Source organism: Trachypithecus francoisi, unplaced genomic scaffold (assembly GCF_009764315.1).
Source record: "Trachypithecus francoisi isolate TF-2019V2 unplaced genomic scaffold, Tfra_2.0 Lachesis_group1, whole genome shotgun sequence".
In the NCBI taxonomy this organism is placed as follows: Eukaryota; Metazoa; Chordata; class Mammalia; order Primates; family Cercopithecidae; genus Trachypithecus; species Trachypithecus francoisi.
This window is the reverse complement of record NW_022681454.1, coordinates 22,709,275-22,717,872: the sequence shown is the minus strand read 5'-3', so window position 1 is coordinate 22,717,872 and position 8,598 is coordinate 22,709,275. Positions and strand designations below refer to the sequence as shown.

General features: G+C 33.8%; 1 non-coding gene across 1 annotated transcript; it reads right to left on the bottom strand.

The window, feature by feature from the left end:
• Positions 1 to 4,294: 4,294 nt before the first annotated feature.
• On the bottom strand, positions 4,295 to 4,422 carry LOC117086562. The gene has a single exon (XR_004438453.1). It is a non-coding gene; the product is annotated as a small nucleolar RNA ACA64 (small nucleolar RNA).
• Positions 4,423 to 8,598: the final 4,176 nt, after the last annotated feature.

The window sequence follows — 8,598 nt, the reverse complement described above, 5'->3', positions numbered from 1 at the left end:
GCAAAAATCACAAGCATTCTTATACACCAGTAACAGACAAACAGAGAGCCAAATCAGGAATGAACTTCCATTCACAATTGCTTCAAAGAGAATAAAATACCTAGGAATCCAACTTACAAGGGATGTCAAGGACCTCTTCAAGGAGAACTACAAACCACTGCTCAGTGAAATCAAAGAGGACACTAACAAATGGCAGAACATACCATGCTCATGGATAGGAAGAATCAATATCGTGAAAATGGCCATACTGCCCAAGGTTATTTATAGATTCAATGCCATCCCCATCAAGCTACCAATGACTTTCTTCACAGAATTGGAAAAAATGGCTTTAGAGTTCATATGGGACCAAAAAAAAAGCCCACATTGCCAAGACAATCCTAAGTCAAAAGAACAAAGCTGGAGGCATCATGCTACCTGACTTCAAACTATACTACAAGGCTACAGTAACCAAAACAGCATGGTACTGGTACCAAAACAGAGATGTAGACCAATGGAACAGAACAGAGTCCTCAGAAATAATACCACACATCTACAGCCATCTGATCTTTGACAAACCTGAGAGAAACAAGAAATGGGGAAAGGATTCCCTATTTAATAAATGGCGCTGGGAAAATTGGCTAGCCATAAGTAGAAAGCTGAAACTGGATCCTTTCCTTACTCCTTATACGAAAATTAATTCAAGATGGATTAGAGACTTAAATGTTAGACCTAATACCATAAAAACCCTAGAAGAAAACCTAGGTAGACTTCATGTCTAAAACACCAAAAGCAACGGCAGCAAAAGCCAAAATTGACAAATGGGATCTCATTAAACTAAAGAGCTTCTGCACAGCAAAAGAAACTACCATCAGATTGAACAGTCAACCTACAGAATGGGAAAAAATTTTTGCAATCTACTCATCTGACAAAGGGCTAATATCCAGAATCTACAAAGAACTCAAACAAATCTACAAGAAAAAAACAAACAACCCCATCAAAAAGTGGGCAAAGGACATGAGCAGACATTTCTCAAAAGAAGACATTCATACAGCCAACAGACACATGAAAAAATGCTCATCATCACTCGCCATCAGAGAAATGCAAATCAAAACCACAATGATTTACCATCTCACACCAGTTAGAATGGCAATCATTAAAAAGTCAGGCAACAACAGGTGTTGGAGAGGATGTGGAGAAATAGGAACACTTTTACACTGTTGGTGGGATTGTAAACTAGTTCAACCATTATGGAAAACAGTATGGTGATTCCTCAAGGATCTAGAACTAGATGTACCATATGACCCAGCCATCCCACTACTGGGTATATACCCAAAGGATTATAAATCATGCTGCTATAAAGACACATGCACACGTATGTTTATTGAGGCACTATTCACAATAGCAAAGCCTTGGAATCAACCCAAATGTCCATCTGTGACAGACTGGATTAAGAAAATGTGGCACATATACACCATGGAATATTATGCAGCCATAAAAAAGGATGAGCTTGCATCCTTTGTAGGGACATGGATGCAGCTGGAAACCATCATTCTTAGCAACCTATCACAAGAACAGAAAACCAAACACCACATGTTCTCACTCATAGGTGGGAACTGAACAATGACATCACGTGGACTCGGGAAGGGGAACATCACACATCATGGCCTATCATGGGGAGGGGGGAGGGATTGCATTGGGAGTTATATCTGATATAAATGACGAATTGATGGGTGCTGAGGAGTTGATGGGTGCAGCACACCAACATGGCACAAGTATACATATGTAACAAACCTGCACATTATGCACATGTACCCTAGAACTTAAAGTATAATTAAAAAAATAAATAAATACATAAATAAAAAATAAAAAAATAAAATTAAAAATTCAATAGAAAGGATAAATAGCAAAGTGTATCCAGCTAAAATATAGTGCCGACCTAGAATATGGGGTTTGGGTGCTATCAGAAGACAGCAGGAAGGAATAGAGAGATAGAAATTTTTTTTTTAAGTTAAGAGATATAAGGAAGAGAACTGTAAGTTTTCACGTTTTTATGACAAGCTTTTTTTTAAAGGAAAGAGAGGACATAAATGGAGGTGAAAATATATTTTATGAAATAAGGGGTGAGAGTTCATTAAATTAGAGGATAATGAAATGCCTCAGATTGAAAAATATTATAATGTGCTGAAAAATTAGATAAGGAAAATCCACAATAGACAACTTACCGTGAATGATAAGAATAAAAATGGCAATAATAATATATTAAAATTTTTCAGAAAAAAAAGACCATTTAATAGTTAGCTTCTCCACAGCCATACAAGGAAAACTAAAGGGGCAACATTTTCAAAGTGTTAAACAAAATTAAACTAAAAATTTTTAATAATATAAATTTTAAAAATAAAGCTATTTTCAGTTCTCATGAGGTTTACCCTACACAACCCTCTTTGAGAAAATTCTTGGGGGAAGTACTCAGGCAAGAAGAGAAATGATTTCTAGCAGAAACACACAGACACAGATATGCACACATATGAAATGTACATGAAATAAGTACATGAAATTAGGAATGAGTGAATAATTCTGTCAAGTTTATTGTCTAAAGAAGCAAAGACAGTATATATTGCCTAGAGAAGTGAAGATGATACATATCTGAGGCTCCTGAGGTATCTTCAATTACTATATGGGTATAGGGGAAGAGACAGTAACTAATAAATTTAAAATGATATTTTAATATACACTTATAAGTTAAACATAATTAATCGAAGGCTAAAAATAGAGCATATATCAAGAAGAAATCATAGAGATAAACACATAATAAATTTAGCATTGAATGACAATGCAAATGCATTTCTAAGAGGGAAATTAATAAGCATTCAATTTAAAAAGTTGGACAAAGCAAACAGAAGAAGAAAACCAATGAAGCAAGCGGGGAGCCAATCATAATTAAGGAATACATGAGCATGCAATCCCCAGGGGCAGAGATTTTAGTCTGTTTTGTCCATTGCTAAATCTGGGTGCCTAGAACCGTGCCAAGCAAATGACAGGTGGCTCAATCAATATTTAATAAGTAAATGAATAAGTAAACCCAATAATATGTAAAGAATATTAGCAAAAAATGTATTTTTAAAGGATTCATATGGTAAAAATATCTCTGGCAAGACGTATAGAACAAAATAAAAGAGAATATAAAATCAATATGATACAGAAAAATAATGAATATATGTATGCAAGGGGTTTAAAAATAATACAAATTTTATTATAGCAGGTATACATTAACACATTTGAATATATTTGAAATCTAGAAAGAAGAGAGACAGTTGTATAAAAATATAAAAGGCCAAAATTGGAGCAAGAAGAAAAACCCTTAATAGACCAATAATCATTAGAGAAATTGAAATGGTAATTTCAGGCTTTCCTCAAACGATGCCTCAAGTCCAAATGGCTTCATAGCTGAGTTCTTCCATACTTTCAAGAGATAGATGGTTCCTAACTTATAAAGACTTTTTAGAAAACTAAAAAAAAAAAAGGTTTTAGAAAACTAAAGTTTTGATGAGGCTAATATATATTGAATAAAGAAAATGCAAAATATTTATAGATTCCTGTTATCTATCACCACATATAAGACTAATCATATAACTATATTCTGTAGTTTGCAGTGTGCATTTTATGTTTTAAATTTAAAACTAAATTGTATTGTACATATTTAAGGTATACTATGGGGCACACATAGGTAGTAAAATGGTTACTATAGTGAAGCAAATTAACACATCCATCATCTCAAATGTTTACCCCACCCCCTTGTTTTTTGTTGTCAAGAGCAGCTAAAAGCCACCCATTTTGCCAAAATTCTAAATACTGTACAATATTATTACCTATAACCCTCATGTTGTACCTTAGATCTCTAGACTTATTCACCTTACATATCTACTATTTTGTATCCTCTGATTTACATCTTTTCATTGTTGTATTCTCTATCTTTGTATATTTGACTCTTTAAAGAAATGATTCCACAGAGATTTGTGATCATATGGTATTTTTCTTTTTAATTAGCATAATGTCCTCCAAGTCCATCCATGTTTTAGCAAATGATAGAATTTCCTTTTCTATTATTATTATTATTATTTTTTTTTTTTTTTTTTTTTTTAGACAAACAGCTTTATTTGAAAGGGGGAACAGCCGAGTCCCCCTGAACCCGCGGTCCTGACAACGTCAGTCTCAGGCGTGGGAGGACCAGTGTCCTGAGGAGAAAAGACAGGGTTAGGGTTCGGTAGCCGGGGTCAGCAGTCAGGATCCAGACCATGCGAGCTACTGCACCCGCGGCGCCTGTCTGGGCCTGGGTTTCGCCGCCGCACGTGGAGCAGCGCGCAGTGAGCTGACGCCCCCGGGAGGCTCTGGGCGCCGAATCTCACCCGTGGCCACGGCCAAAGCCGAGGGTGTTTTTCAACCAACGCCGGGGATTTCCTTTTCTAAAACTGAATAATGATCAGTTGTGTGTGTGTGTGTGTGTGTGTATGTTATAGTTTTTGATTTATTTATCTGCCAAATAATTATTGCAATCCACATAACTTTTAATTGCTGCAAAAGATTCATTTACTAAATTTCAATGTAATTTTGGATATAAACTCAGAAAATCAGTGGCAGAATGAAACTTCCCTAACTTAATAAAGATCATATAATTAAAATGTACAACAATTTCATATTTAATTAAAAAAATTTAAACCACATTGCTTCAGGTTTGTGAATCAGATAATGATGTCTTTTATAATCACTCTTGTTTAACATAGTACTGAATTTCCTGACTAATGCTACAAGAAAAAAGAAGAAATAAGAAATGTAAAGATTAGAAGAGGACAAATACAATTTAGGATTCGAGTAAGATGGTCATCTACATCGGAAATCCAGCATACTCCCAAGATGAAATATTAGACTTAGTTAAGTAATTAGGCTATCTGATATAAAATCAATTTATAAAAATCAATAGTGTCCCTTTACCAACAATAATTATCTAGAAAATAGTATAAAACATATAACATTCAAATAGCAATAAAAATCTATATTTCTGGAAATACAAATTTTTATATGTATATATTTCCAGAAAAAAAAATCTGACAAAGATTGCAAAACACTTTTACAACAGAAGTATTAAGCTTCATTAATTGACCTACAAACAAATTGAAAACAAATAGAAAGATTGCAATATGTTCCTGGATTATTCAACTTAATTTACAAAGAGGCCAATAGTTTCCAGATTTCATCAATAAACTCAATGTAACCTTAATAAAAATCTTAACATTTTGATGAAATTGAAACATTTATTCCAAAACATAAGGAAAGATGAAAGAGCTATAGATAATACTTTTAAAAAGAAAAGTAATGACAGCATTTCCTCTGGAAAGATATATTGCAAATTCATTGTAAAGAGAAAAAAAAAACCATGAAAAACCTGATACCAAAACAAAAGAAATAAATAGGCTAAAAAATAGGAAAAAGTAAATTAATAAAATAATACTCACTTGCTCAAATTAATACTCATTTGCATATTATAATTCGATTTAAATCACAGAGGAAGGAAAACTGGCTAAATTTATGGGGAAAAAATGCTTAATTCCTACCTTACACCATAAAAGAAAGTACCACTCCATGGATTAAAGGCTTAAATGTGAAAGATAAATCTACACAACTCAAAAAAAAAAATTGGAGAAAATCTTTATCACCTAGGAGTGATGAAGAACTTCTTAAACAAGATGGCAAAAGGAAAAACATAAAAGTAAAAATTGGTCATTGTGAATAACTTAAAAATTAAGAACATCTGTTTAATGAAGGATATCATTAATAAAGTTTATCATGGAAAATAGATAATAATAGTAGATATGTTTTTTCCAGTCTACCATAAAAAAAATTACTTGCAAAAACAAAAGTCAACATAAGATTAAAATTCAATATAAAAAGAATTCCTAAAAATAAATAAAAACGAAGGGGGTAGGAGGTCCATTAAAAATTCATTAAAAGCTGTGAATAAGGAATTAAAAGAAATGACAGTCAACATATAACTATTATTAATAATAATACTAACATTTTTACTATTATTATTAAGACTTCTGGCCTGGAGAAGTAGAACACAAATTCAACAGTGTGTGGCCTTAAGAATGGAGTAGAGGTGGGAGCTGACATGAAAGAGTTGTCATCAGAGATATGTGGACCCTTTTCAGCCTCTATGTATTGGAAGCTTCAGACACGTCTCCATGGAGCTATAACTGGATAATAGGAAAACAGCAGATGATAATGAATAACCAAGAAGATGGTCCTTGTGGCCAACTGTGAGACATTTTCTGGGGCTTTTTAAGAAAAGGTTGGTGACAAAATTAGAAGGAATCTTTAGAAAAAGTTTAGAAGTATTGCAATAACCAGTGGGAGAAAAACCGAATGAATGTCATCTGGGAGCTGTTATAAAACTACCTCTTCATACTTTGGGACTAGCCTGGTAAATCAGAGCCTTAAGGATGAAATATCAGAGCCTAGATGCTGGTTCTCTAAAGAGGAGTAGATCATGGTGGCTGCCATCTGAGGACAGAAAACCTTTACTGTCACTCTAATTAAAATAAAAATTATTACTATTCTTCTAAGTGAGCTTAAGTCAGAATATTGAGCAAACAGCTTCATCATGAATAGAGAGAAATATTAATGCTTGATGGTGATGACAGTGATGAACCATGGGCAGATAAGAAGAGGACTCTGAGACTTGATGTTGCCAAGGAAGTAAAGGAAATTGCCACTTTAGGAATTAAATTAAATTAATTAATTAATTCCTGCCACTTTGTTAGTAGATATTTTATTCTGATTTAACATGGCTAGTGTTCAGAAGTCTGGTATCTCAGAATTGACAAAGACCTTCAATTCCGTTCAGCCCACCCATCATTGATAATGTTTATATGTATTTAATCAGATTATATGTCATCATGTAAAATGTAAATTTACTCAATTGCTATTTGTTTTTGTAGACATTTACAAGCTGAGATAAACAACTCATAAGGAAATGTGAGGGATTCAGAATAGCCAAAACAATTTTGAAAATAACAAGGTTAGGGGATTTTCATTTTCCAATTTCAAAACTGACTATAAATCTATCAAGTCAAGATAATGTGGTACTGATATGTAGATAAACATAAATATCAACGGAATAGAAAAAAAGTTGAGAATCCAGAAATAAATCCATGCATTGGGTTGGTTGACTTTTGACAAGAGCATCAAGATAATTAAATGGGGAAAGGATAGTGTTTTCAACAAATAGTGTGAAGGGATTGGATGTTTACATGCGAAAGAATGAAGTTTAACACCTACCTTACACCGTGTACAAAAATCAACTCAAAATGGATCATTGACCTAAATGTAAAAGCTTAAAACTCATAGAAGAAAACATTACACTAACTTCATAACTTTGGGTTGGACAGTGATTTCTAAAATATGACACCAAAAGCATGAGTGATTAAACAAAAAATAAATTGAAAATATTTGTACTGCAAATGATACCATAATGAAAGTGAAAAGCAAACTCACTGAGAGAAAAATATTCGCAATCATGTATCTGATAAGGGACTTTTGTTCATTATATATAAAGTGTTGTTACAATTCAACAATAAAAAGACAGACTAATTTGAAAATTGGTAAAATATTTGAATATATGGCCAGGCACGGTGGCTCATGCCTGTAATCCCAGCACTTTGGGAGGCCGGGGGGATGGATCACGAGGTTAGGAGATCGAGACCATCTGGCTAACATGGTGAAACCTGTTTCTACTAAAAATACAAAAAATTACCCGGGCGTGGTGGCAGGTGCCTGTAGTCCCAGCTACTCTGGAGGCTGAGGCAGGATAATGGCATGAACCCAGGAGGTGGAGCTTGCAGTGAGCCGAGATCGTGCCACTGCACTCTAGCCTGGGCAACAGAGTAAGACGCCATCTCAAAATGGGGAATAATTGTTAATGAGTATGGGGTTTGGATTTGGAGTGATGAAACTGTTCTAAAATTATGTTGTGGTGATGGTTTCACAACTCTGCGATTATACGAAAACCCGAGAACTGTGTACTTTAAATGGGTGAATTTTATAGTACATAAATTATCTCAATAAAGTTGTTAAAAAAGCAAGTCATCATTTTATCCTGCCTTTACCTGTTTGGGATCAGACGTGGTCATTTAATATAATATTTTCTATTCTTCCCAGTAAATGCCAATTGCACATGTAATATGCATGTCATCGGGATCATCATCCTAATCACTGATACATACTGTAAGTTAAAATAAAGTTAATGGCAAAGTTATTTTGTATGCTATTAATATCCTTCCTCTATGGCATTCATGATTGCTTTTTGTCCATGTTTGTTCCTATAGGTAAATTGTGCATCTACTTACTTGTCAGTACTTATTATATTTATAACAGGCATTATATTGGATGATGAGTATCCGTCTAAGAGAAGGTTTAATGCCTACTCGCTGCCCTTAAAAGGAAAGCAACCTGTTTTGTGAGCCAGACAAAGAGATAAATCCTGGAAAAGTTGTATCTGTTAGGATTTTTTAGTTGTTATCAATAGAAATAAACTCTTACTAACTTCATTCAAAAAGAAACTTCAGT